Raw genomic sequence first — 7,900 nt, forward strand, 5'->3', positions numbered from 1 at the left:
CACCCCCACCCTTAATCTAGGGCACTCTGTGCTTACGCTTCAGGGAAAGTATGTATTACCAGAAAGAAGAAAAAAGGAATCTCCTCCTGATGTCTGTTTTTCAGAATCTTGTCTTTAAAAAACTCCAAGAATGAGGGGTTTCCAAGATTACTTCCTCTCCTAACCCTAACACCTCTCTGCCACCCGAAACATACTTGCCAGAAAAATTCCACGGGCCTTGGGTGGGGAGGGGATTAGTGGGGTTAGGGAAGGTTGTGGGGAATGTAAGGGGTAGTGAGGGGAGGAGAGAGACATGAGACATGTGTTCTGGTGCTCCCAGTCTGAGTGCTAGGAAGGCAAACAATTCTGCAGAATCTAAGAGCGGAGGAATCATCTTTTGTTTTTTGGTTCAAGGTGTTTAGTATTAAAAGGTTCAGGAGAAAATATCTGTCTGGTGTGTGTCAGATGGGGCCTAACAGAGCTTCATCAAGAAAATGTCCTGACCTAGGGTAGCATAGGAAGAGCACTGCCATTTCCTCACTCCCAAGAAAGGCCTGGGAGTGGTGGAGAATCCCACCAGAGGAGAGGAGTATGGGACGGGAATGAGAACATCACTGGAGCAGGTATAACTAAGGATTGAGCCCAAGGGCCACGTGGAATGAGGAATACGTCAGCAAATGCTATGTAGATAGATGGCATGAGCACTGCCTCTCTCTCCCCTTTCCCATCAATGTATTGGTGCTATTTTAGACTCTTGGAACTTACCATGCTCTCGGGAAAAGAGGAGAGCCCAAAACCAAAATGACTTTCAGTTTCCAAAAACCCAGTGGAAGGGGGAGTTGAAACAGAGATTAAGATGTATAAACAGATAAGGAGAGTTACATTTCTTGTACAGTTAAATTCATGGATTGACATTCATACTTACTATAGACATATTTCTTTCCTCTTCATTCCTGTTGGATCATCTATTCATTTATTGAACAGCAGTTTATGAAGGATCTCTGGTTGCCAGGCTCTGGCCCTAGATGGATGGGAGAAAATGATCTTGGATGTAAGACACTCCTGAGAGTAAGTTGAATACAGACACTACAAAAAAGACTTTAGTATGAACAGAACACCATTACCTTGGTGTTTGAACTCTCATTCTTTAAAGGTAAACCTTTGGCATTTTTGAGGCTTCTGTGAGAAAACCAGAAGTTAATAGAACTTGTTAAAAGAAAGCAAAGTTTCCTTCCTTGTACCATTTCACTGTTATTTATTAATCTATTCTTATTAAGTGTTAACTTGCAAAATTAACAATCTAGTGTACTAATGGGGAAAGGAAAAAAGAAGTTGAAAACTGAGTGCTTAAACTGTCAGTGGAAATTTTTATTGGAATCATTAACTGGATTGCAATTAAAACTGATATTGTTACTAGTCACTTTTACTTTTATACAATTTACTTCTGACAAATTTTTCATTGTGTGGCCATTTCGGAAAACTGATTTGTGTCGAGTTTAGATTCTGTAACTCTAAGCAATATTTATTCAGGCTCCCTCTTCATGCACCTCAATTTCTGTACTCACAGAGAGAACTCACTTGCATCCCACTCCCTGGAATTCTATCCATTTCTAAGCACAGAAGCCACTTCCTGGGCTCCAGCTACTCAGAAAGTTAATGTCTCAAGTTGGGTTCCCTATAAGCAGACCTTGTGATGAGGGTCTGTGTAAGTTATTTCCTGGAAGTGTTTCCAGGAAAACCTAGTAGGGGAGTGGAGAAATGGGACTAGGAAGGAAAGGAGGATGAGGGAGGGTGTAACGTCCTCTAAAGTCCCATAGAGAAAAACTCTGGCTCAGTTACTCAGGGAAGTCTGGAAACAGCTTAAGTCACACCTCAGGCAACATTTTTCAACAATTTTGAGAAAGAACTAAGTCCTAATTTCTTAAAGCTTCCATTGTATGTAATGCATTAATTTTGTTCCCATGTATTTAGGATGGTATCAGTCGTATACTATCCTTGGAAGATATGAGAAAATAGTCACTCAAATTATGTATGTGTTCTGTGATTCAGATGAGGAACCCCAGTTGAGAAAGGCTGCTGGGGTGTCCTGATAAGGGGGGCAGAAGAGCTGATGTCTTTTGTACTCTATTTCCATCAGTCATTGGTTAAAGGCTGCCATCCAGGGGAGATACAAATTCCTAGGCCTTTCAGGCTCTTTCTGTCAGCAGACTGAATGGATTTTCACAGTCTGAGGGCAGCAGCCAGGCAGAGACAGGGATGCTAAGTATTGGGGTGAAAGCATACTGGGAGTCATTATACATGAAAATGGTGAAGGGATGCAAAGGGATATGGCTGGAGCACTGAGGGCATCTGCTTCAATCTATCCCTCTGCCACACAGATTTATTCATGCTTCACATTAACTTTACTCCACAGATACTTCAGGATAGGGTTGGTCATATTTCCTAGGGGGAGAAAAAAAGACCTTCAAGAGCAAGATTGGTGGGATGAGCTACAGCCTCTCCTGTTGTAAATGGAGATTAATGACCTACTTCCTATCCCACCTATTCTAGATTACCCTCACCTTTGGCCACACTGCGGCAGATCTGGTGGCTTGCCTAGTAGGTGATCCAGATAGGCATCCCTGTGGAGACTGGGACATAATTAACATACCTTTGCTATAATTGCCTGTCTGTGGTTGAAACTGGGCAAAAGTCTACCACAGGATGCCCAAGAGGAGTTCCAGATGTCCTTCCTGCCTCATTATACTCAGGATCATTACCCCTGGAGCACCTCCTTTGTCTACTGGCACTAGGGGTCCAAAACGACCTGAAAGTTGTAGCTTTAGGTTTAGGGGAGGCCTTGTTATTTCCCCTGGTGGAAATGTTCTCCTGACTCTTAGCCAGTAACGATGGCATCTAACACACTGAACCTAACATTGCAAGGATGAAAGCAGAAGTTCCCCAAGAGCGGACCGGACATGATGGTAAGAGGAGTCCACTCCTACATTGACACTTGGTTTCTGGGCCCATGTGTTCTACTTGTTGGGGGCACACCACCACATAATGGCTATTGGTTCAACCTGAAGAATGGAGTCCCACCCCCAAAGAGTATCATTTCTAATCTGGGCCTTAATTGCATCTTTAAGGAGCCATTCTAAAGTTCTATAAGGTAAGCAGCTTTGAGGTGACATGGTATATGGTAGGACCAGTGGATCCTGTAATCAAGTGTCTATTCCTGCATCTTCTTTGCTGTAAAATGGGTCCTTTGGTCTGAAGCAATGTCATAAAGGATCTAGGGCAGGGTGTTGGCCAAGGTTATTCTGGTAGGAAATGCAAATCCATATCCAGAATATGTGTCTATCCTAGTCCAGACAAATTACTGTATTATTGGTTTTTTTCTACAGTAGAAGTGATCTGATGCAATAAATTTGCCACCAAGGGGCTGGTTGGTCTCCTCAAGGGATGATACCATATCAAAAGCTTAGCTTTTATCTCTGCTGTTGACAGGGTGAACATTCAATAGCAACTGCAGCTAGATCAGCTAGGAATTCATGCTAGTGGGTCTGTGCAGAGTCTCCATCTTTATGGCTATTCCATATATGGCTAGTCCATTCTTGAGGTCACTTCTGAAGCCCTGGAATGACTCAGAGCAGAGGCTGGCTAGTATTTTTCAGATGAATTTTCCTGTCTACTTCATTGTATAGTAGCTACCCTACAGTGGCTATCTCTTGTGGGCATTAATACGTGAAACAAAGATGTACACACTTGGTGTCTACTCCCACAGGTATACAGGTATATCCACATGACTTTTCCCAGATTTTATTCTTTTTTTTAAATCTGCTGATCCCAAACTCCTAATTTATCCCTCCCCCACTCCTTTTCCCCTTTGGTAACCATAAATTTGTTTTCTATATCTGTGAATCTGTTTCTGTTTTGTAAATAAGTTCGTGTCGTATTTTAGCTTCCACGGATAAGTGATATCATATGGTATTTGTCTTTCTCTTTATGACGTACTTCTCTTAGATGATAATCTCTAGATCCGTCCATGTCACTGTAAATGACATTATTTCATTCTTTTTAATGGCTGAGTTGTATTCCACTGTATGTATGTGTATGTGTGTATATATATATATATATACACACACATACACCACATCTTCTTTATCCATTCATCTGCCAATGGACATTTAGGTTGCTTCCATGTCTTGGCTGTTGTAAATAGTGCTGCAATGAAGAGTGGTGTGCATTTATTTTTTGAATTATAGGTTTCTCCATATATATGCCCAGGAATGGGACTGCTAGATCATGTGGCAACTCTATTTTTAGTTTTTTAAGGAACCTCCATACTGTTTTCCATAGTGGCTGCATCAATTTACATTCCAACCAAGAGTATGGGGGGCTCCCTTTTCTCCACATCCTCTCCGGCATTTGTTACTTGTATATTTTTAATGATGGCCATTCTGATCCGTGTGAGGGGGTATCTCATTGTAGTTCTCTGATTTGCAGTTCTCTAATAATTAGCCATGCTGAGCATCTTTTCATGTGCCTATTGGCTATCTGTAGGTCTTCTCTGGAGAAAAGTCTATTTAGGTCTTCTGCCCTTTTATGATTGGGTTGTTTGGTATTTTTGTTATTGAGTTGTATGTGTTGTTTGTGTATTTTGGAAATTTAGCCCTTGTCAGTCGCATCATTTGCAAATATTTTCTCCCATTCTGTGTCTTGTCTTTGTTTTGTTTATCATTTCCTTTGCTGTGCAAAAGCTTCTAAGTTTATGATTTCCTTTGCTGTGCAAAGGCTTCTAATTTGATTAGGTCCCATTTGTTTATTTTTGCTTTTATCTCTATTGTCTTGAGGGACTGACTTAACAAAACACTGGTATGATTTATGTCACAGAATGTTTTGCCTACATTATTTTCTAGGAGGTTTATGGTGTCATGTGTTGTATTTAAGTCTTTAAGCCATTTTGAATTTATATATGTGTACAGTGTGAGGGTGTGCTCTAACTTCCTGGATTTACATGTGGCTGTCCAGCTTTCCCAACATCACCTGTTGAAGAGACTGTCTTTTCTCCATTGTATATTCTTGCCTCATTTGTGGAAGATTAGTTGACCATAGATGTGGGGGTTTATTTCTGGGCTCTATATTCTGTTTCATTAATGCATATGTTTGTTTTTGTGCTAATATCATGATGTTTTGATTATGGTACCTTTGTAGTACTGTCTGAATCTGGGAGAGTTATGCCTCTGGCATTGTTTTTTCTCCTCAGGATTGCTTTGGCAATTCTGGGTCTTTTATGATTCTATATAAATTTTAGGATTATTTGTTCTACTTCTGTGAAAAATGTCATGGGTAATTTGATAGGGATCACATTATATCAGTAGATTGCTTTGGGTGGTATGGCCATTTTACTTTATTTTTTTAATTAATTAATTTATTTTTAACATCTTTATTGGAGTATAATTGCTTTACAATGGTGTATTAGTCTCTGCTTTATAACAAAGTGAATCAGCTATACATATACATATATCCCCATATCTCGTCCATCTTGTGTCTCCCTCCCACCCTCCCTATCCCACCCCTCTAGGTGGTCACAAAGCACCGAGCTGATCTCCCAGTGCTATGTGGCTACTTCCCACTAGCTATCTATTTTACATATGGTAGTATATAAAGGTCCATGCCACTCTCTCACTTCACCCAGGTTACCCTTCCCCCTCCCCATGTCCTCAAATCCATTCTCTACATCTGCATCTTTATTCCTGTCCCTGCCCCTAGGTTCTTCAGAACCTTTTTTTTTTTTTTAGATTCCATATATATGTGTTAGCATACGGTATTTGTTTTTCTCTTTCTCACTTACTTCACTCTGTATGACAGACTCTAGGTCCATCCACTTCACTACAAATAACTCAATTTCATTTCTTTTTATGGCTGAGTAATACTCCATTGTATATATGTGCCGTATCTTCTTTATCCATTCATCTGGCGATGGACACTTAAGTTGCTTCCATGTCCTGGCTATTGTAAATAGAGCTGCAATGAACATTGTGGTACATGACTGTTTTTGAATTATGGTTTTCTCAGGGTATATGCCCAGTAGTGGGATTGCTGGGTAGTATGGTAGTTCTATTTTTAGTTTTTTAAGGAACCTCCATACTGTTCTCCATAGTGGCTGTATCAATTTACATTCCCACCAACAGTGCAAAAGGGTTCCTTTTTCTCTGCACCCTCTCCAGCATTTATTGTTTGTAGATTTTTGATGATGGCCATCCTGACTGGTGTGAGGTGATACCTCATTGTAGTTTTGATTTGCATTTCTCTAATGATTAGCGATGTTGAGCATTCTTTCATGTGTTTGTTGGCAATCTGTATATCTTCTTTGGAGAAATGTCTATTTAGGTCTTCTCCCTATTTTTGGATTGGGTTGTTTGTTCTTTTCATATTGAACTGCATGAGCTGCTTGTATATTTTGGAGACGAATCCTTTGTCAGTTGCTTCATTTGCAAATACTTTCTCCCATTCGGAGGGTTGTCTTTTGGTCTTGTTTATGGTTTCATTTGCTGTGCAAAAGCTTTTAAGTTTCATTAGGTCCCATTTGTTTATTTTTGTTTTTATTTCCATTTCCCTAGGAGGTGGGTCGAAAAGGATCTTACCGTGATATATGTCACAGAGTGTCCTGCCTATGTTTTCCTCTAAGAGTTTGATAGTGTCTGGCCTTACATTTAGGTCTTTAAGATATTTTGAGTTTCTTTTTGTGTATGGTGTTAGGGAGTGTTCTAATTTCATTCTTTTATATGTAGCTGTCCAGTTTTCCCAGCACCACTTACTGAAGAGGCTGTCTTTTCTCCACTGTATATTCTTGCCTCCTTTATCAAAGATAAGGTGACCATATGTGTGTTGGCATATCTCTGGGCTTTTTATCCTGTTCCATTGATCTATAATTCTGTTTTTGAGCCAGTACCATACTGGCTTGATTACTGCAACTTTGTAGTATAGTCTGGAGTCCAGGAGCCTGATTCCTCCAGCTCCATTTTTCATTCTCAAGATTGCTTTGGCTATTAGGGGTCATTTGTGTTTCCATACAAATTGTGAAATATTTTGCTCTAGTTCTGTGAAAAATGCCATTGGTAGTTTGATAGGGATTGCATTGAATCTGTAGATTACTTTGGGCATTATAGTCATTTTCATAATGTTGATTCTTCCAATCCAAGAACATGGTATATCTCTCCATCTCTTTGTAACATATTTAATTTCTTTCATCAGTGTCTTATATTTTTCTGCATACAGGTTTTTGTCTCCTTAGGTAGGCTTATTCCTAGGTATTTTATTTTTTTTTTGCAATGATAAATGGGAGTGTTTCCTTAATTTCTCTTTCAGATTTTTCATCATTGGTGTGTAGGAATGCAAGAGATTTCTGTGCACTAATTTTGTATCCTGCTACTTTACCAAATTCATTAATTGGCTCTAGTAATTTTCTGGTAGCATCTTTTGGATTCTCTATGTATAATATTATGTCATCTGCAATCAGAGACAGTTTTACTTCTTTTCTGATTTGGATTCGTTTTATTTCTTTTTCTTCTCTGATTGCTTAGACTAAAACTTCCAAAACTATGTCAAATAATAGTGGTGAGACTGGGCAACCTTGTCTTTTTCCTGATCTTAGTGGAAATGCTTTCAGTTTTTCACCATTGAGCATGATGTTTGCTGTGGGTTTGTCATATATGGCCTTTATTATGTTGAGGTAAGTTCCTTCTATGCCTAATTTCTGGAGGGTTTTTAATAAATTAGTGTTAAATTTTGTCAAAAGCTCTTTCTGCATCTATTGAGTTGATCATATGGTTTTTCTCCTTCAATTTGTTAATATCGTTTATCACATTGATTTGCATATATTGAAGAATCCTTACATTCCTGGGATAAACCCCACTTGATCATGTTGTATGATCCTTTT

The sequence above is a fragment of the Tursiops truncatus genome, chromosome 7, assembly GCF_011762595.2.
Source record: "Tursiops truncatus isolate mTurTru1 chromosome 7, mTurTru1.mat.Y, whole genome shotgun sequence".
NCBI classification, from domain to species: domain Eukaryota; kingdom Metazoa; phylum Chordata; class Mammalia; order Artiodactyla; family Delphinidae; genus Tursiops; species Tursiops truncatus.